Raw genomic sequence first — 21,743 nt, 5'->3', positions numbered from 1 at the left:
TATGAGATTGTGTATTGGGTGAGGGCTAGGATCAAACTCCCTACATGGGTTGGATCTGTAAAATCTAACCTGGACCATGAACATTGGAAATGGAGATGGTCCTGAACTCCTGATCCTCCACTAAGTGGGTAGTGGCAAATAACTCTTTTAAACAAGATTCTCTTAGGAATTTTCTCAAACACCATCTTCACAAGACCAATCTCTACACATTTCATATAGAAATTCACTAACGTTGTACGAACAAATGAGGTCAAATTGAACCTAGATTGCGAAAACGCACATATGGACATGCTAACCCTCTTCAAAGGTTGACCCTTTTCCCCACAACTAAATCATATGAGACCCAACTTGCACAAAACGCATTTTTACAGGCATCTCACTTTAGATAATCTCTATAGTCATTGTATCTTGCTAATTGGATAAGAAAGAGGGAAAAACTTGGACCTGAAGAGGCAGCACAACTGGGAGTATGGATGATGCACTCGCTTCTATACGTAGAAGCTTGCCTAGGCCCTAGGGGGTGATAGAGTGCAGAGGGCGACAATTTTGGAGAAAGAGGAGGAAATAAGAAAGGGAGTGAGGAGTGTGGTGGTAACCAAACGATAGATTTTGGAGTGAGGCATTTTTTTATTTAAATATTAATTCAATAATATTTAATTTAATATTATATTTTAATATAAAAATAATTCTTCTGACTTTTTGGAACTCATTATTAAGGTCTTACTCTTATATTCAAGTTTTTTTTAACATTTTTTTTTTTTGGTTAAATCATTGATCATATATGGAATGATTTTAAGGGCTTGAACAATTAGTTGTTCGAAAAAAATGAAATTGGAGAAGAAGAGAAGAATTCAAATTTGAATAAGACTTAAATAGAGAAAAAGAGAGAAAAAACATAAACTTATAAATAGGAGTTTGTAATTGAATAAAGGGAAAACTTCACAAATAATTCATGAAATGCCACGCGATTTGAAAAAACCCTCCAAATTCTAAAACCTCTTAATTTCACCTATCGAACTTTCAATTTGATGCAATAAACTCTCCTCAGTTTTTGGACGTTAAAAGTGATGACATGATCTTAATACTCCTGAAACTTTTATAAAATTTTAAATTTACCCTTAAATTTAAATTGAAATAAAAATATAAATAAATTGAAGGGTAATTTAGTCTTTTTTAGTGGTTCCCGTTAAGGTTTAACTGTAAAAATTGACAAATAGGGGTCAATTGCATCAAATTGAAAGTTTAGGGGGATGAAATTGAGAGTTTTAAAAATTTGAAAAATCTTTTCAAAACGTGTGGTAGTTTAGGGGGTCCTAAGTGAAGTTATCCATTGAATAAAATATTCAAAGACTTTTCATATTCTTAACATTTAATTTCTTTAATGTTGGAATCCAATCATGAATTCATATTTTGTGGATAAAAGTAACCTCTATGTCTCGTGTTAGAGAGAGAAAAAAAAAAAAAACCCCATTTCTCATCCAATGACAATCCATAGCCAATTAGGAGTTAAGATTATAGTTGATTACTCATTAACTATTATTGTAAATTATGATAAGAATCTTTGACTACTCATTACAGTGCCCAAAATATCTTCTTGTTCTCGTTAAGAAACTAGCTCTCTTTTTAAGCCATTTTCAAACATTGTGAAGCTTATCCACTCTTCTCTCTCCCTTGCCTTATTGAATGAGAATTTATAGTGGCATCATATATAGTACGTCACAAAAGATCACCTGACTCTTAAATAATTTTGGTAGACCATCTATAGCAGCAAGAGCTATTTAGGTAATAAAAAAGTCTTCTTTTTTATTTTGGAGAAAAATGTAAAATCAGTCCATGTAGTTTACCTGATTTGTAATTAACTTCTTGTGGTATTAAAATGAACTCAAAGGTTCCTGATGTATGCCAAAAAAACAATATAGTCTTTATAGTTAAATTTCGTTCACTGATTTAACAAATTCTGATAGCGTAAAACGTTAAAACCAATAAAATTGTGATGCTTATCAGTTTTGGTTTTCTTGGTTAAGAGCCTGTTTGAGTGTGCGTTTGAGGGGTCTAAAAGTACGTTTAACACTCAAAAAGTCTGTTTGAAGAAAAAAGTATATGTTTAGTAAAAAAAATTGAAATCACTTTTAAGGGTTCAAAAAACTTAAAAATTGTCAAAACGCACTTTTTGCAAAAGTTTAAAAACAAAGTTTTTGCAAAAAGCCATTTTTTTTACTTAAAAGCTTTATTTCTCAAACACAATCCCAAGCGTACTCTAAATGAATACCAAAAGAGTTTGTTGCAAGTAATTTTTTTTTTTAAGTTTTTCCTATATTTAAAGAAGATAATAAAATTTAAAAAAATCGTTGCTAGTGCGGTTACCTGGATCCGGATCCCCTGGAATTCCTAGGGGAATTCTAGTTTCTAAAATTTCAGATCCAGGCCATCCATTTTCATCCAAGAGTCATTATCCTGCCACGTGTCCCACTACTAATAAAATAATAATAATTTTTTAATGATATTAATAATCATCATTATTTTATTATTTTATTAGTAGTGAGACACGTGGCAGAATAATGGATCTTGAATCAAAATAAATGGCCTGGATCTAAATTTCAGAAACTAAAATTTCCCTAAAAATTTCAAGAAATCCGAATCCACAGTTACCTACCCCCTATATACAATGACAACTAAATAAGGCATAGTAAGAATACAATTATACAAATATGCTTTACACAATTGGTGCTAAGCAGGCCATGTGGATGTGGTGACAAAAACCCAAATATTTCTATTAATTAAAAATCAATAAATAAAAAGAAAAATGGATAAAAATTGATAGTTTCAAGGGGATCAAACCTCCAATTGATTACTTCTAAGGGAATAAGCCTCCAATTGCCTTCTATTATATAAAATGAAATGTAAGTGAGAAAAAAATAAATAAAATCATTAAAATTCAAATTTAAGTTAAAAGAAAATAAACTAGGAAGATGGCAAGTTTGAAGAGAAAAATGAGAGACGATGATTAGAACTAATAATCTCCACTTCAAGAAATATGATTTCGGGCTAATTGAGTTACTATTTAAGATATTCAAAACACACCGTTTAAATATATAAATAAGTCAGTCAAACGAACCGTTAAAATATGTTTTAAGTTTTTTTGTTTTTTAAACCGACTTGAACTCGTGAGTCGTGGCCCACTTTAATTCTTTCATGAAAACGATTAGCTGACGCAGACATCACTGGCCACTTGCCCACTTCTGAATAATTATATATATCACCTCTTGTTCGTCAAAACTTTTATCTAATTTATGCTTATGGAATCTGGCAATCACATCCATCAGGGCCTACTACTTTCATGGCATGATACGTTTGGCATCCACATGAAATTGTTATAGGCTGAAACTGTAGAAAAAATTTATTGATATTAAAAAAATATATATTTGATTTGTAATGATTTTTTTATTTAAATAATAATAAAAAGTGATTAATATGATGTAAAATATAAAAATGTTAAAAATATAATTTTTTTTTTTTTATGAATAGTATATAGCTCTTGCCAAACGGAGCAGAACACGCTTTCTCTATTATTATTTTTATTATTTCAAAAGCGAGCCCCTATGGTCCGGTTCAGGTGCGAACCCCCCATTTTACAGCACCCAATCCCCGCATGACACCTCATCAATTCAACAAAAGTGCAAAAAATAAAAATAAGTACAACCCACCCAGACCAGACCCACTCCGGGGTCTAGCCAAACCCGCGCCTGGGTCTCGCCAGACCAAGCCGTGGGTCTGGCGAGACCCATGCCGTGACCGGCGAGCAGGCTGTGGGTCTGTCGAGATCCACGCCTGGATCCGGCGAGACCCACGGACAAGAAGGCGAGACCCATGCCGTGACCCGCTTCAAACTTATTTCAAAAACCCGTTTCTAATGCCTCAAAACTCGTTTCTAATGCCACAAAATTAGTTTTTAGATTCAAATCTAAAACTTCAAAGAGGAAGGTTAACCTTTAAGGGACTTTATCACCTTAAAAGTCGAATCGGCACCGAAGATGGTAACTCGTGGCGCTGGAGTGGCTGGTTTGGCCAGCCATGGGTCACCCACGGCCACCCACGGCCAGCACCGCTTCAGCCAAACCCACTGGGTCTCTTCTCTTCTTTATCTCTTTTCTTCTTTCTCTTCTTCTTTCATCTGGTGAAGTTGGTTTTAGTTTAAGAAAAATGCAATACTTGTGGTTTAGCTTAGGTGTCGGTTGCTGATAGGGTGCTGCAATTTGTGGGTTTTAAGGAGCCACCTGACTAAAGTTAAATCCATTTCAAATATTATGGCTTTAATAGAACAACGAGGCATTTCACATATACACAAAATTTTGATAGATGAAAGACTTTTCAAATCTTGATTTAGCAGGTATCGCATGCTACCAGTTGATCATCTTTTAAAAATAAACAATAATTTATCAAACATTCATTTTTTTAGAGTTTGTCTATGACATAATAAAAAAGTCAACTCTCTTTTTGACAATTTATTTTTATTTAAAATTTTCAGGTATGCACATGTATTATTAAATAATAAAAATGTATGAGTAAGCTTTTATATTTAAATTGCTCTTTAAAAATAATTGTTTATCAATTTATATTGTTTTTGTTACATATTTTAATTATGTGAAAAAAAAAAAAAAAAAAAACCATAATACTCAAAGGGATTGGCTAGCTTGTTGAAAAAGATGATATATAGAGATGAAAATGATATGATGTATCAATTGGCTTATTTATTGGTGACACTGTCATTAATTGTACTAGTTGCAATAACATTGAAAAAGCTTTTTGGGAATAATTATTGTTAAAAATTGTTTAGGGTGGATGAATGATTATCCGGTTAAAGGAATGATATATATATATATATATATATATATATATAATTTGTTAAATTGTTTATTCATTTTGTTAGTTATATTTTTAATTAATTTTTGTTAATTTTTTTTTTTCTTAATTGTAACTCTTTTAAACCAAAATCTTAACTATGCCCCACAGTGTAGATTGCAAGCAACACGATCGAGCATCACCAGCACCACAATGAAGAACCGAGAAGTTAGTTTGAAAGCCATGATAACGAGATAGCAATTGTAAGTTTGGGGATTTTTAAACCAAGAGAAATGATTTCTCTATGTTTTCTCCCTTTTTTTTATATATAATTATTATTATATTTGTAAGTTTATGTGAGACTTAAACGTTGGACTTCATAAAAAAATTTTAAAAAAAAATTAGGAAAAAAATTAGGGAATGATATGGGTGAAGATGCATGTCAGGCGACGTGGCAAGCTAAATATGATCTATATAAGAGAAAAAAAGAAATGCTTCAATCTAATAAAAACTTCATATTTTGCCCATAAAAATTTATTTGGCAAGATGCCACATTATTATTATTTTGGAGGGAAAAATACAAAACAAAAAGAAAATGATGTTGTATCTTGCTACATGGACTTTTATGGACAAAATATATAATTTTTATTAAATTGTAGCATACCTCATAGAAAAATGTTTGAAAATTTTTCTTAACAGCGAGCAGCCACCATATCCGATATTTGTGACGTATATGATAATATTAAACAGTAGATGCACACTTTCCAGGTTGATTTATGAAATCACAAGAGCCGTTGAAGAGGTCTTCGCTAGACCAAGCCGAGCGATCGAGAAGGTTCAACGTGTCCTTCTTTCCTTATTGTGGTATCAATTATTCATTAAATACAAGTTCCACCTTCATGCTCACTTTTGGGAATTAAGATTAGTTATGTGAAAATACAAACATACCCCTTAAATATAATTAATTAGAAATGAATTGGAGAGGATCATGTTCTCACTTTTGGTGTGTGTGCTGTTTTCGTTCAACTTGTCCTTAAAAAATTTATAAGAGTACAATGTTCCCATAAATTTATTAATATCTTTTTTTAAAAATGTTCCTTGTTCAATAAAGTTCATTAAAATGCGCTCATTAGTTTACTTCATTTATCTTAATTATCAGTGATGTTAAAAAGAAGATTCGTACTCTCTTTGTATTCTTCTAAAATTGATGTGACTTTTTAAAATTATTATTAGTCAACATTTAATAGTGATCTATCACAAATCTATTTGAGAATACACAAAAATAACATGAGAATATAAATGTAAATGCTACTCACTATTTAGCATTACTCTAAATCGTTGGTCTCTAATAGCTAGGGAGGAAGAACCAGTAATAGATGTAATATACTTCAAACAAATACGTGGCAAATCTTTAAAATGAAAACTAATAATAGTTATAACAATACTCCAAATAATATTTTAGATTCATGAAATAATAAATTTAGATAGAAATACTCAATTACGGTGAAATAGTAATTAAAATATAAACAAATAAGAAAGGTTAATTTTCAAATAAGAGTTTAAAACACTTTGAATTTTTGGATTCAGATGCACCATTCGAACAATGCCACGTTAAAGCAGAAATGAGAGGTTTTTAACTTTTAAGGAAGGTTTGAAGCTAAAATTCCAAACTCTACTTGATTCATAATATTTTAGTCTTTATTTATTTATTTTTATTTGTGATTCATAATATTTTAATCTTGTTTATCTATAATATGCTGATTCCAAGTGGGCATTTTGAAGTAATTTTTGTGGCAACTTAAGCCTTAAGAATTGAAGATCGAGTTGAGTTGGTCCTAAAATATTAAAGCTAATTAAATGCTACTCTACGCTACGCAGGAAAGGCTGCTTCAATAATCAATATGGTTCAAGTGTGGAAAGAGGCGTACGCTTTGACTGATTTTTGTTTATTTTATGAAATCCTATATCTATATATTCAAGTTGTTAGTTGTTGAATACGTTAAAATCCTCAAAGTCAGAAAGTGAAGCTGCCCTTTGGCGATGCAGATATGTCACTGTGCTTGGCCAACCAAGCTTGAAAATTCAAAATTGAAAATTACACGAGCTGATGAATTGACCCGAAAGCACTACCCTGAATTGGCTCTAATGCTGAACCCGGCACACGAGAAATAATGAGAGATAATTTTTGACATGACTTCCTACCAATCTGACTATAACTTAATACAAAATTAGATAATTAAAATTGAAGAATTTGATCAATTTAATTAAATAAATCGAATTACAATTGACTTCGTCTTATCTCGACGACGAGTGAACACAAATTTCCCCCTATCTGACAATAGGAGCGCGTGGGTGGGTGCCGTGGGGCATAGAGCTTAATAGCTTCGATGGCGACTCTTCTCCAAAGCTTTCAACGTTGAGACTGATAATATTATAATAATATAATTTTAAAAGGCAATATTAAATCCTGTGAGTGTGATATCTCTAATATTATTATATCAACCAATTACTGGCTGGATGAGCTGATCATGAGCAGAGGCAGCATATATAGCGCTCTGCATCTGTAAATTGTAATCTCATTGCTCCTCCTCCTCCGCCTCCTCGATCTTCTATTGTTCTGCCCATAGCCATCCATCAATCTCATATTAATATAGAGAGAAACATAAAACTGATGGCGGGAGGATCATCACCATCACCATCACCAGTTTTAGGCTTTGCCTTTTATGCTGCTTGCATCTTTGGCCAGCTGCTTCACCTTGCTCAAGCTCAAAATGGAACCAGCGCTGTTACAGATCCTGCTGAAGGTATCTCTCTCTCTCTCTCTCTATTTACTAATTATCCACAAAGAAAAGGAATTACAAGAAAACTATATATATGTGAAGATGGAGTAATCTCTTATATATTTTTGTGACTGATGAGATGATTGAAGTTTGAACTTCAACCTAAATCCTTTCAATAACTGATTTCTGTACGGTTTAATTCTGGTTTGAGGAAGACGATGCTGAACCAATCAAAGAATTGTGCAGAAAACTGGAATATGCAAAATACATTATCCACTTTTTATGTTATCATCATCATCTCCTAGCTACGGCTCAAGCTTTCCTCCGATTTTCCGATGGCACAAATCAACTTCTTTCTCCTCCTCCTCTTTTTTATTTATTTATTTATTTTTTAATTTCTAAAATACCCCATAATTTTTACGAATTTTGAGAATACTTCTTTAAAGCTCAAAAACTCTCAATCTCATCACTCGAACTTTTATTTTGATTAAATCCATCCCTTCGTTAATTTTTGGCGTTAACTCCTAATAAAAGCTATGAAAAATACCATTAAATTTTTATTTTGTTTTGTTTTTTTTTTTAATTTTTAATTTAAAATTAAGGATCAATTTGAAATTTTAATAAATGTTATTTCATTCATTTTACGGTTTGTCTTAAAGCTCGAGGGGGAGATTGCATTAAATTAAAAATTTGAGGGTAAAATTATGAGTTTTTAAATTTTGAAGAGTCTTTTCAAAATGTGTGAAAAGTTTAAGGGGCTTTTGTGAAGTTTTTTCTATTTTTTATTTTTAAAATTTTTTATTTTGGAAAATTAAATAAAGAAAAGAAAAGATAATCTTAATTTCTATGATTTTATAAGTATTGATGTTTAGAGTCTGTTTGGGATTGCGTTTGAGAAATAAAGTTTTTAAGTTAAAAAGAGCTTTTGGGCAAAACTTCATTTTTAAACTTTTTCAAAAAGTGCGTTTTGATAATTTTTAGGTTTTTTGGACCATTAAAAACGCTTTTAATTTTTTATTGAATGAGTACTTTTTTTTTTCAAATAAATTTTTTGAGTATTAAAAGTACTTTTAAATCTCTCAAACACAATTCTAAATAGGCTTTTAGTCTTGCGTGTGTGTGCAGATATACTCATTTATATTTAATGATTTATTGCCGAGAATAATGTCTACTAAGTCACAACGAAGACATGTGGAACCAAAAATTAGAGAGGATAAGGATGAGGAGACAGGCTGTGCCACTCAACTGTCCTCTCTCTTAGGTGGACGGAAGAAATGAACTTTTCTACGGTTAATATTTTTTATTTTTTTTAATATATTTGGCTAATTTTATCAAACAAATTAATCATTAGATTTGTAAATTTATGTGAACCTTACATAAATTCATAGTGGACTCCACAAATGTAATAGTTAATCTATTAAATTTCTTAGAGAATATAATCAAAAATATGGATAACTTATTAAAACTGTGTTTGGCAAAGGACTTGAAAAAGGAAGTGGGCCAGAACTGTAACAGATTTGATTGATGAGAGAAAAAAAAGTAAGAATGTTTTATATAAAAAATGAAAAAATTTGTTTTGTAATGATTTTTTATTTAAATAGTAATAAAAAGTAATTGATGTAATGTAAAAAATAAGAATGTTCAAGTTAATTTTTTAAACCTTTTTTTGAATTTTCGGGTCCAATTCGGCCCACTCCTTTGCCAAACACAACCTACGTACCGTCTTTTTGAGCGTGTGATTTGCTTATTGCCACGCTTCAATTGTTGGTCACCTTAACTAGTGCTATATCTAATAAAGAGGGAGAGAGTCGATGACTTTAATTAAAAATATAATTTATGTATAATAATGGCTATTTGTAGTCTGTATCTTCTCCAACACTCCTATTAAACATATTTTTAAAATATCATTTGTAATATTTTGACATTAAAATGAGCAAAATGTTATGCACACTAAAACTTATAATTTTTTCTTACAAAAAAAAAAAAAAAAAAAAAAAACTTAAATTTTTTTTTTTTTTTGACAAAATAATAACTTATGTGTTTTAAGTCAAAGTTGCACGTTTCGATCATGTGGGCCAGTTTCCTTCCATAACATTCTACGGTCAAAATTGTATGGAAGTGTTAGTTCAGTTTAGGTGAGTTAATTAAATGTAATTTCCATATTGCGTAGAACCAAAAAAAAAAAAAGTGTAATCCCTCTTAGTAATGTATAAGTCCTCCTAGAATTCTCTTAGGGTCATCATAAATGTGATGTGACTTTTAAAATTATCGTTGAATTTGAGATGTAATTTATTGAACTTTGATCTATTGGTGATTTTAAAAGTCACATCATATTTGGGAGGACTCTAAGAAGACTTATAGCATTACTTAATTCCTCTTTACCCAACATTTTTTTTTTTTTTTTTTTTTTTAAAAAAAGCTCAAAATGTGTTGTTGGATTTTGGTAATTTTGGACTAATAATATTATAAGTTACTTTTGTACATTGGCTTTTAAAATCAACATTGAATTTGTGAAAATATGACCCTCTCCAATTCAAATAAGTTATTGTAGATAAGTATTTTTGTTTTTTCACTTTTTTAAGAAACAAAAATACCCGTCCACTATAATTAATTGGATATTATTCCGTTTAAATAAAATAAAAAATATTAATTCAAATTTGTGATTAATCACTATTAAATTTTGACCAAATTGTAATTTTAAAAATCATATTACCTCTATAAAAACACAAGAGTGATGAACACAACTTGTACATTACTTTCATAATTCACATATAGTAACTAATTAGGTGGGATTTGTTTTCTGCGCAAGCAGGAGAGAGATTTGAAAGATTAAAAGATGTATAATTGTGAATTTGATTATTGCAGTAAGGACTTTGAATTCCATATTTCAAGGATGGGGAATCGAAGCACCATCAGGGCAATGGAATATAAGTGGGGAACCATGCAGCGGAGCGGCCATCGGCTCTGCCACCATCGATGACGGAGATTACAATCCCTTTATCAAATGCGTCTGTACATACGACAATAACACTACTTGCCACATTACCGAACTGTGTGTTCTTCTCTCTCTTTCTATTTTTCTATCCCATTCCATTTTTGCTTAAAAATTGCATTTTTATGCGTAAAAACAAAAGCTTCAAGTGCTTCGTGTTCATGCTTGGATATCTGTTTCTTTCTCTATATGGGTTCTATTGATCGTTTCACTTTCACCAATTCGAAAAAAGAAAAAAGAAAAAAGAAAAAAAAGGATTTGTATGCCATGTGTTCGATATTATGTATGACTGGTACTGCAAAGCCCTTATACTTATAACAACAACAGCACGCATTTTATGAAAGATTACGGTAGCAAACTGGGCAGAGCAAAGTGGCGAACGTCACTTACTTTTGTCTCTGAAAAACAAAAAAGATGACATGGTCAGTCATTTTGTTGAAAATTGAAATAGGCCATCTTTTCTGGACCTACTCCTACGATCAAATTTCTTGCAACTCCAATCTACCCATGCACTCTTCTTTACAGTAGTAACAGGCTGACAACGGTCTAGAAAATAAATAAATACAAACTAGTTGACAACAAAGACTTAGAAAACAATAAAAAATAAAATAAATTGGGAAACTTCACTTAGTCGTATGAATTATCACCCATTTTGCAATATCCTTCTAAAGTTCAAAACCTCTCAATTTAATGTATCGAATTTTTAATTTTTTTCAATGTCTCAGATCCGTTAGGATTTTCCGTTAAGTTTCAACAAAATTCCCAAAATACTTGACTTTTTTTTTTTTTTTTTTTTTTTTTTTCAAGAAAAGATATTTAAAACTTTCTTTCAAAGATTGAGACACGGATATTTTTGCAAATACCGTTAAATTTGGACCACCGCCTTAATCTTTGCAATTTTTTCATTATTTTTTTTCCTAAAACAAATGAGGGTATTTTGGGTAAGTAAAGTTTCCCAAAGAGATTTTTTATCTTTCAAATTTAGGTCATAAAACAATGCATATTTTGCACAAATTTCAATGAAAAGAAAAAAAAAAAAAAAAAAAGAAGAAATTTGGCAACAGAAGGCCATGTGGCACAATAAGTAAAATATACACATCAATATTTTTTTTTTAAGTAATGTTAGGGGTACTAACTTTTTTACTAACGTATGCTTACTAAACTGATGTATAACTCATTAAATTGAGAAAAATAAAACAATTAATTAAGAGAAATATCACGAATACCAAAATGAGCTTCACATCAGTTTAGTAAGTCTCTGTTGGTAAAAGAGTTAGTACCCCTAATATATATATTTCTGAAATTCCTGATATGGCACTTCTCTTGCCACATGGTCATTTGTTGCCAAATCTCTTTTTATTTTACTTTTTATGAAATTTTTTAGCAAAAATACTTAAAATTTATGAGTGGTATTAGTTACTTATGGAAGTTGTATCAAATTCTTATTTTAATAGTTACTTATTTGAGTTTTCTTAAGGTAGAATGAAAGTTTTTTTTTTTTTTTTTTTTTTTTTCTTGTTATATAAGTAATTTGGAATTCCTTATTCAACAACGAGCATGAGTTGGACCTATAAATAAAGTATAGTGGTTTCAGCACAAGTCTGAGAGGGACTTTGGCCTAAAGTCGTCCTCTTTTATGTGGGGAAGCGGCTTGCTAACTTTTGAGGCTGAAAGTGCCCGCGTGAGTTGGGCTTTGGTCTATTGGGACTTAAGTTTGAGCATTTGTCACCACCTCTTATATTGCATCTTTTGTTAGTGGAATTTCTCCCAAAAACTTTTCTCTTATGGAAGTAGATTTTTATGTTGAACCACGTAAATATTGTTTTTTGAGTGTAATTAACTTATTACATTTCCGTCCCCAAGGGGTAGCTCAATCGGCTGGAGACCATGCCTTATGAAGCGAAGGTCACTAGTTCGAATCCTCCCTCCCCCTCTTGTGTGGACATGTCAAAAACAAACTTATTTCATTTCCCTCTTCTCTACTAGATTGTCATCCAAAATTTTATTTTTTTATAATAACCTAGTATGAAAACTTTTTTCCGTCACAATAAATACAAGGGCTCGTTTGGGTGTGCAATTTTTTTTTTCTTCTATTCTACTTAACTTAATTCAAAATTGCGAATATTGAGGAAAAAAAGAGTTGAGATTATCTTTGGGTTGTTTGAAGAATTTAAAATATAATAATAAAAAATCTAATTAAAATATATATATATATATATATATATATATATATATATATAAATTATAAAAAACAAAAAACAAAAAAAAGAAAAGAAAAAAAATATATTGGGGGTGGTATTGAACCACCCCTAGGAGTGGCTGAGCCACCCCCAAGGCGTTTGGGGTGGCTGAGCCACCCCCCAGTAGCTGCTTGCGGTGGCTTGTTCACCCCTAAATTTTACCTCCGCCACCCCCAAAAAGTGCTTGGAGAGGGTGGATCAGCCACCCTCAAAACTTTCTGGGTGTGGCCGACCTCTAGTTGGGGGTTTAGGAGTGGTGTCGGCCACCACACCTATATATATATATATATATATATATATTTTATTTTATTGATTTTTAAAATTTTTATTTAATGTTTTTTTATTAGTTTGGTTGAATAAAGTTAAAATTTTTTGAATTGAGTTGAGTCTTAATGGTGCCAAATCAACTTAAAAAAGAGAAAAAAGTTGAGAGAAAAGTTGGGAAGAATTACCTTCCCAAACAAGCCTGAGTCTTGAGTAGGCATTCATCTACCACCGTAGATTAAACTTACAATTTTGAACTTCAACTAATTAAATTCACATAAAATGTGAGCAATTTCAATACAAATTGAAGTGCAATCCTTCTATATGATAATCAACTTTTTGGTTTTAAATGACCTTGAAAAGTTCAGTAAAATTATGTTAAGCAACCGACACATAGGTTATGTAATGGCGGACAACTTACACTTTCAAGTATCTTGAACGTCTTGCATCTATTAATCTTCCATTTTTTTGATTGCTTGTTTCTTGAATTTATTTTCTTTGCAGGAAGGTTTTTGCATTGGATGTTGTCGGTGTAATCCCAGAAGAGCTATGGACTCTAAATTTCCTCACCAGTCTGTATGGTTTATTCTTTAATGTTCGTTTAGTTGGGTTTTGCATGAATTTTGGTTACCTTCTTTCTCATGTAAGCTAGGGTTGAACTTAGACCTTGAATTTGTGGTTCACAATATCAACCAATTGAAATTTACGCTAGATGTGTTCTGCTAGTTTTCCACAATGGTCCATTTGCTTTGGGCACTGTTAAATATGCTAAGCTTCCTCCATTTCTTACAGGGATTTGCGCCAAAATTACTTGACAGGTAACCTGTCTGCTTCCATCAGCAATCTAAATCGCTTGCAATACCTGTAAGCCCATCTTACTTTGATTTGAAACTCCTAGGACATAGTACATTAATATTATTTAACCTTTCCTGTTTTTCTGATGTTTAATGCGTTAGGGTTCTTGGCATTAATGCATTATCAGGGGAGCTTCCAAAGGAACTTGGAAACCTTACCGAATTAAAAGCATTGTAAGTCATACTCATTCTCAATTTCGTAAGTCATCTATGTGGTGTCTTGGTTTTGTTGCTTTTCTACAGATATTTGTGATCTTTTTAAAATGAGACTCATTTGTTCCTGTTGCCTTTATCTTTAGATGGTAGTAGGTTTAAAGAGGTGTTTTCACAAAATAGCATGCCTGTTCTGTTGCTTTCTGCATTTCATATACCTGATCTTGATTTTCTGAACCTGAGAGAATAAAATCATTCACTTATAATTCATTTATTGTTTCACTTGTTAAATTTGCAGGTCGTTTGCATCAAACAACTTCTCGGGCTCTCTGCCATCTGAGCTTGGGAATTTAGTGAATTTAGAACAAATGTAAGTTCTAGTACAATGCAGAAATTCTTTTTTACTGTAAGTCCGCAAAACCATTAGATTGCAATTTGTAGCCAGGTGATGAAGACTTTGCAAATGGTTCTAATAAAGCTACTACTCTGAGACTCAAGATTATAAGAACTTTGTGACAGCCAATCTTATAATATGCCATATTTAACGGTTTTGCATATGCAAGACTTTGTCTTTTTTCTTTTTCGCATGCTAGAGTAAATTAGTAGCGGCAGAAATGATTTGGTTTATATGATATGGCTATTGTAGAGAGTTGATGCCAGCAATCACATTTTACTATGATATTTAATTTGTACATACCATGAGAAATTTTGAAAATTATTCTCTTGAAAAGTTAGCTTGAGAGCTGTCTTTCGGTTGTTAAATCCATTATCTAATATTACTAAATTTTCATATGAGCTGAGGATAGGCTGTTATCAGTAGATTCATGTGTAAGTTGTTTGCTTTGACAGCTACTTTAGTAGTTCTGGAGTTAGTGGTGAGATTCCTTCCACATTTGCTGACTTACGAAACCTCCAAACAATGTAAGAACTTCTTGTCTTCTTTTCCCAGTTGAAAGCTTTCTAAAATGTACGTATAGTTAAACATAAAAACAAAAACTGCAACTGAATTGTTTGAGGAAATACTTCTTTTCATCTCAGGTGGGCATCAGACACTGAACTCACAGGCAGGATACCCGACTTCATAGGGAATTGGTCAAAGCTTAGTGACTTGTAAGACGATATTGCTAGCCTTAGCCTTAGCCTTGTTTTTTTTTTTTTTTTTTTTTTTTTTGGTCTTTGTTTAATCATCCTTGACAAGGCTCAAGCATTCATTACAACACAATGTCAATAAGAAACATTATTGTTGTAAGACTTATGATTGAGCTAATTTTAATCTGTACTTGTTTATTCTACACGAAAGATGCATTATTCACAATTTCTGATTAACTACTCCCAAATGCTCTTTTAGGAGGCTTCAAGGGAACTCTTTCCAAGGTCCCATACCCTCAACATTTTCCAATTTGACTTCTCTCTCACAGTTGTGAGTGTCTGCATCTTTTAGTTAACTTTTAATTTTTTATTGTGTATATATTTTTTATTTTTCCATTTTGCAGATCTTAACAATCTGATGTCCGATATTACTGTAGGAGAATAGGTGATTTATCTAATGGGAGCTCTTCACTGGCATTCATAAAGAATATGAAGTCTCTAAGTTTCTTGTAAGGCAACATCGTAGAGGATATGTAGGATATATGTTTTTTTCCCTTCTTTGTTGCTTCCTGAATATGGTATAACACTTTAGTTACATGCATTGCAGAGAGCTGAGGAACAATAACATTTCTGATTCAATTCCATCCAATATAGGAGAGTACCAAAATTTGACACAGCTGTAAGTAATAGCCATTGGTTGATAACTCTTTAGATTCGCAGGGCTTGAACCGTTTTCCAAAGCTATAAAAGCAGGAACCTCTCTATTATTTGTTAGATTGGACCAACTCAACCTGAAAAATAATTTGTAATGATTGCTGCACTAAAATCTAAGGACTGTTCAAGTTTTGACATAATTATCAGGTTATTTCTCCCAGCTTAAAAAAATCTGAACTTACCCGGTTTGTAATCAACTTAGGACCACTGCATAGTATATCATACACATCTGATTTCTTTTCATCTTCATTTATCTTTGGGAAAAATATAAAAAAGCCCCCTAAACTACCAGCCGTTTTCGATTTAGCCCCCTAATGTTTCAAAAGTAGCCCCCCAAACTACCAAACTATTGCATTTTGGCCACTCCATTAGTCAAAACCGTCAGTTTGGACGGAAATTCAAAACAACGTGATTTTGTTGGGGGGCTACTTTATCACTTTCTGAATATTAGGGGTCTAAAATGAAAACGGCTGGTAGTTTGGGGGGCTTTTTTATATTTTTCCCAAAATTTTTTTTTTTCATAAAAGGGCATTGTAGTAACTTACCCATAACAAAACGATGTCGTTTTGCAGTTTCCGTTCAAACTGACGGTTTTGACTAACGGACTGGCCAAAATGCAATAGTTTGGTAGTTTGGGGGGCTACTTTATCACTTTTGGAACATTAGGGGGCTAAATCGAAAACGGCTGGTACTTTGGGGGGCTTTTTTATATTTTTTCCTTTATCTTTACTCTGTCCTCCTCTTGTTCCTTCTGTCTGGTTTTATATATCTCACAACCATTTCATAGTTACTGTTGTATCAGTCCATGTGACAGTATCATATATCTTTTCAGGGATTTGAGCTTCAACCATATAACAGGGCAGATTCCAGACTCCCTTTTCAATTTGAGTTCGCTCTCTTACTTGTAATATGCCTTACTTGCTCAGCTGCACAGTATACATCCCAACATACTTCTATTTGTATTCAAACATGTATTGTTTCCTTCATTATCAGGTTGCTTGGAAATAATAAGTTAAACGGCACCCTGCCTGCACAAAAAAGTGCGAATCTTCTCATCATGTAAGTGCATATGACATTATGTACATTCACAATATTATGGTGCATTTAAAATGGAGTTTTCTAACAACTGGTTTTCAACTGTAAAAATCATCCCCTTTTGGTTGATTAAATTTATTAAGTTTTTCTAAACCATTTGATGCATATATACCTAGGAATTATATTCTATCTAATGTTGAGCAGTAGTACAGAATCCTATCCCTTATTGAAGATATGCTATTTTAGGGTAGCCCGAATAACACATCTTAAAATCTTGTTTGAGCTAAGGGAACACTTATACAGTGAGATATACCAATCATATTGGAGAAGATGTAAAAGGAGATCATATATCTAGGTGCTACACTCAAGTTAATACAAGTTTTGATCTCCATGCAATAAATTACTGATTACTCTAAACGATTAATTGTTTCCTTTTTCTCTTTTGGATTTTCAGTTTTTCTGAAAGCAATTATAGAGTAAATTCTGATCACCACTAGAATGATTTGTACTGGCTTACTTTTATAGTATTTCAAAATTTAAATGTAGGTGAGAATGCAGAGTCATTTCAATTAAAAACTTGAAACTCTTAATAGGATTTTACCTACTTGGAGCTCTTGTATTTACCTATTTGAACTATCACAACTTTATCTAGATATATGGATTTAGCTAATAGCATAAACAAGTGTAGCATTATGAGGAAAAATGGAAAATAGAGGTTTTGGGTTTAAAATTGAGGGGTCAAATTCCAATTTTATTTATTTTTCCTAATTAACTAATGTCACTTGGCTAATGCCTAATTAGTACTGTTCATGGCATTGTTTACTGGTTGGACGGAGCGAGCATGTACCTAACATCCTTGAAATGTTATGCTTTCAGTGATTTGTCGTACAATTACTTGGAGGGAAGCTTTCCTTCTTGGATCAGTGAAGAAAATTTACAACTGTATGTTTACTATTGTTTACTTCAAAGTGTCTATTATATTTGAATGTTATCTATATTTTCTATTTATTTTTCCAATATTTATTACCTTCTACTCTCGAATAACATTTTTTTATTAACAATTGTAAAAAATCTTGAATTTTGAATATTGCCTTGCATACTCTGCATTCACTAATGATGAAACTGACATTTGGATCATATGGGTTTACTATGCAGCAATGTAGTTTCCAACAACTTCAAAATAGAAAGTTCAAACAGCAGGTAAATCTTTCCAGATTATATTTCGACTTTTAGTGGTTGAGTTTTTTGCCAAGATGAATCTGGAAAAAAACAAATTGTTGTTTCCAATCCAGTTAAAAATGTTATTGGTCTCATTGTAATTTGACTCTTGTAAACTACCTAAGTGGTCAATTATGGCCATGAGGGTGTTCGAAAGTCGAAACTGATAAATCATGAGGCTCTCAACATGCTAATTTGTCCTCAAGTACATTTATGAACAAATTTTTCATTTTTTAATTTTTAATGTGGAGCATAAGTCATCATTAACTCTCTTTTTTTGATAATTTTTTTTTTTTTTTGAAAGGGAAACATATAGTCTTATTCATTCATAACACGAGCATAAAGCTCAAATAACACAAAGCAAAGCTCTGAAGCAACCATAGCTGAAACTACAAGGTTACAAGCGTCAAATATGACGTATTACAATCCATAATCTATCAATCCGCTAACCCATGACTAGACTTCAGTTTAGATAACAGATCTGCACCAGACAGACTCATACAAATGCATAGGTAGCTCTTATTCCTCAGGCCTGAGAGCAGAAACTCATCCTCCTCGACCATAAAGCCAAAATAATGTTCACATCCACAACCCAAAGGTTTGGACCAAAGCTAATAACCCGAAGGTGGCAGATCGAGGACAGAGCCTTATTACAGGGAAATAAAACAGGAAGGAAAGAGCAAATACAGGGAAAAAACGGAAATACAACAAAAGGAAGCCAACAATACAGGGAAATAAACAAGCAGGAAATAGCACACGCTTCGCGGATGACAACAGCCAGAAGAAAAGCCAATCGCGCACTCTTCAGAAACCAAAAACGGAAGGGGGCGTTGTCAGCTCGTCGCGGTGGGGACGCGGGAAAAGGCTCTCAGTGGATTGTGGGCGGTGAAGAAGGCGTGGAGGAGATCGGCAGCGCACTCAAAGGAGCAGGGGGAGGTTTGAGTGAATCCCCAAGAGCAGCACCCACAAAGTGTACCAAACACAAGCAAAAACCACAGCAAAAGCAAATACAGAAAGAAACAAACACAACACGGTCAAAATAACAAGAAATAGAGAGATTACAATCAAGATAAAAGCATAAAAGAATAAATCCAACAGATGAACCACGTCGGAGGGGAGGTTGCCGGGGGAAAACAAGCCGAAACGCGAGGAAACAGCCGCGGCAGGAGGCGATGGACCCGGACAGAGCCGGAGATAAACAGAGATGGGGCGTGCGACGACGTGGGACTGGCAATGGAGGGGAGATCAGGCGTTGGCTAGCCGATCCAAAAAACCTAGAACAAAAAAGGGCAGATAGGAAAGGGGAGGAAGAAAATGCCCAAAGAGCTAGGGACATTAGGTAAATAGGCTAGCTCTCGAAGAAAAGAGGGCATGGGGGGGGGGGGGGGGGGGGAGAACAGATCCAACGGCGCTCTCTGTTAGAGATGAAACTCTAGCAGAGAGAGCGTCTTGCCGAGAGAGGGAGAGAGGGAAAAAAAATTACATATCAATCCGGATCTTCTGATAATTATAATGTTTTACTAGCATTAAATTATAAATAGAAAACTAATTAGCTATTGTTTAGCATGTAAATGACTTAAAATGTCCATTAAAAGGAGGACCAGTGGCGGTTGTTATTGGAGTGGGAGCATGGCATGGCATGGTCAGGAAGTAATCGATGGAGAAGAAGCCAAACTGGTCTATTAAGCATAGTTAAGCTTACAAAAAAATAAATCACTTCATCCCTAATCTTCCCCATGCCACGACTTCTATAAGTTAGAACAATCTCATGCTTAAGATTGTTATGCGTTTTTTTTTCCTTTACCTTTGTGGTATTCTTGTGTCATGGTGTAATAATATTATGTGATAGCCAAATTAATGCTATTAAATATGGGATAACTAAAAGACCCAGAAGAAAAAAATATGTGATACCTAAATATTTGTACCTATATCTACACATTGTTTCAAACTTAGATCTGTTAAGGGAGATTCCGTCACAAACTCCAACAGCTAACTAGCCATCATGTACCAAAATATGCAAATTGAAGAATTCATTTTATGAATTAGAAGGCGTCAAGCCAGGTTATCTCATCTTAATGAGATTTATATGGTCAAATGTCTGTCTTGGCTGAGCGTCTATGTTATCCTAATACAGGACATTGGGAACTAATCTAAAGCATTTAGCCAATTTGATACCTTGCAAGGAGGACTATCGAACCCCAATTGAGTTGAGGAAACTTTATTCTGTGACATCATTTCTATCTAAAAAAACCAAAAAAGAAAAGATAAGGCTAGATTTAACAACAAATGTAAAATCAATTCTTTATAAATATTATACATTTCTCTTCATGAAAATTTTCTGTCCTGTCTAGGATCAATTGCGATATCTTAGTTTCTTGTAGTGATTACAATTACTATCTTGCATTAGACAACCAAACACATTTCACGTATTTGGTTGCAATCATGCGTTAGTATTATTAGGAGAATGTGTATTTGCATATCACCAAGGGATCATTTCTCTTATCAGGAGTTAAACTTAATCCCAATAAGAATATTTTGTATGAGTCTGATATAGTTGCTTATAATTGGCATTTCATGTGCAACATTAAATACAATATTCTTTGTCTAAGTTTGTTTCCTTCTGCTTTAGTGCTCTGCCTTCAGGATTGAACTGCCTACAACGGGGCTTTCCTTGCAATCGGAGCTCATGTAAGTACAGTTAAAAGCATACTCTTGATTACTAGATTGGAAAGGATTAGTAGGTGTAACACCCTAGGAATTTATTAGGATGACTAAGAATGCTTCAGTATAAATTTTGGTCTTTAAGTTAAATCAAATATATTAGGGGTAATTACCTTTTCCCCACATGAACTACAACACATTTTCACTTTGCTCCCATAAACTACCAACTGTGACACCCAACCCCCGTGAACTACCATTTTGTGCCAAAAACCCTATTTTGTTAGTCAAAGGCCGTTTCCGTTAGTCAAAGGCGTCAACTCAGACGGTTAAAATGACAATGTGTTGTAGTTCATGGGGGCAAAGTGACAATGCGTTGTAGTTCATGGGAGCAAAATGACAATGAATTGTAGTTTATGGGGGCAAAGTGACGGGTATACCATCTGAGTTAATGCCTTTAGCTGACGGAAGGGGCTTTTGAGTGACGGAAGGAGGGATTTGGGCACAAAATGGTAGTTCATGGGGGTCGGGTGTCATAGTTGGTAGTTCATAGGGAGAAAGTGCCAAAGCGTTGTAGTTGATGGGGGGAAAAGGTAATTACCCCAATATATTAGGAAAATATATTTGATGTCGAACTTTAGATTCTCAGTTCAATTTGAGAAGGAGTTGGTTTGGACTAGGCTTTGATTCGCATTTATTAATAATTTGTTATTCAAGATTTAATTATACTTAAAAGAAAATGGATTACACTTACTTTAGCATTTACATAAGCAAAATATATATATGGATTATAATATATTATATTATATTGCACCTACTATAGCATGTACGTACACATACAATTGCATTCACATGGACACTAGAACCTTCAAGCTCAGTAGTGTGAGTGGGTGCAATATAGTGGACT

General features: G+C 33.0%; 1 pseudogene across 1 annotated transcript in view; it reads left to right on the top strand.

The window, feature by feature from the left end:
- The first annotated feature begins 7,340 nt into the window (after positions 1-7,340).
- LOC132173596 (putative LRR receptor-like serine/threonine-protein kinase At1g56140) overlaps positions 7,341-21,743 on the top strand; it is a 64,115-nt pseudogene continuing 49,712 nt past the window's right edge. The window contains exons 1-16 of the transcript XR_015911643.1: positions 7,341-7,643; positions 10,485-10,671; positions 13,620-13,691; positions 13,908-13,979; positions 14,072-14,143; positions 14,421-14,492; positions 14,972-15,043; positions 15,161-15,232; positions 15,471-15,542; positions 15,649-15,720; positions 15,819-15,890; positions 16,758-16,829; positions 16,919-16,984; positions 17,837-17,902; positions 18,116-18,160; positions 20,808-20,866. The product of XR_015911643.1 is annotated as a putative LRR receptor-like serine/threonine-protein kinase At1g56140 (transcript). The remainder of the gene's footprint in view (positions 7,644-10,484; positions 10,672-13,619; positions 13,692-13,907; positions 13,980-14,071; positions 14,144-14,420; positions 14,493-14,971; positions 15,044-15,160; positions 15,233-15,470; positions 15,543-15,648; positions 15,721-15,818; positions 15,891-16,757; positions 16,830-16,918; positions 16,985-17,836; positions 17,903-18,115; positions 18,161-20,807; positions 20,867-21,743) is intronic.

Source organism: Corylus avellana, chromosome 3, assembly GCF_965113065.1.
Source record: "Corylus avellana chromosome 3, dhCorAvel1.hap1.2, whole genome shotgun sequence".
Taxonomy (NCBI): Eukaryota; Viridiplantae; Streptophyta; class Magnoliopsida; order Fagales; family Betulaceae; genus Corylus; species Corylus avellana.
This window is presented reverse-complemented; position numbering and strand designations above follow the sequence as displayed.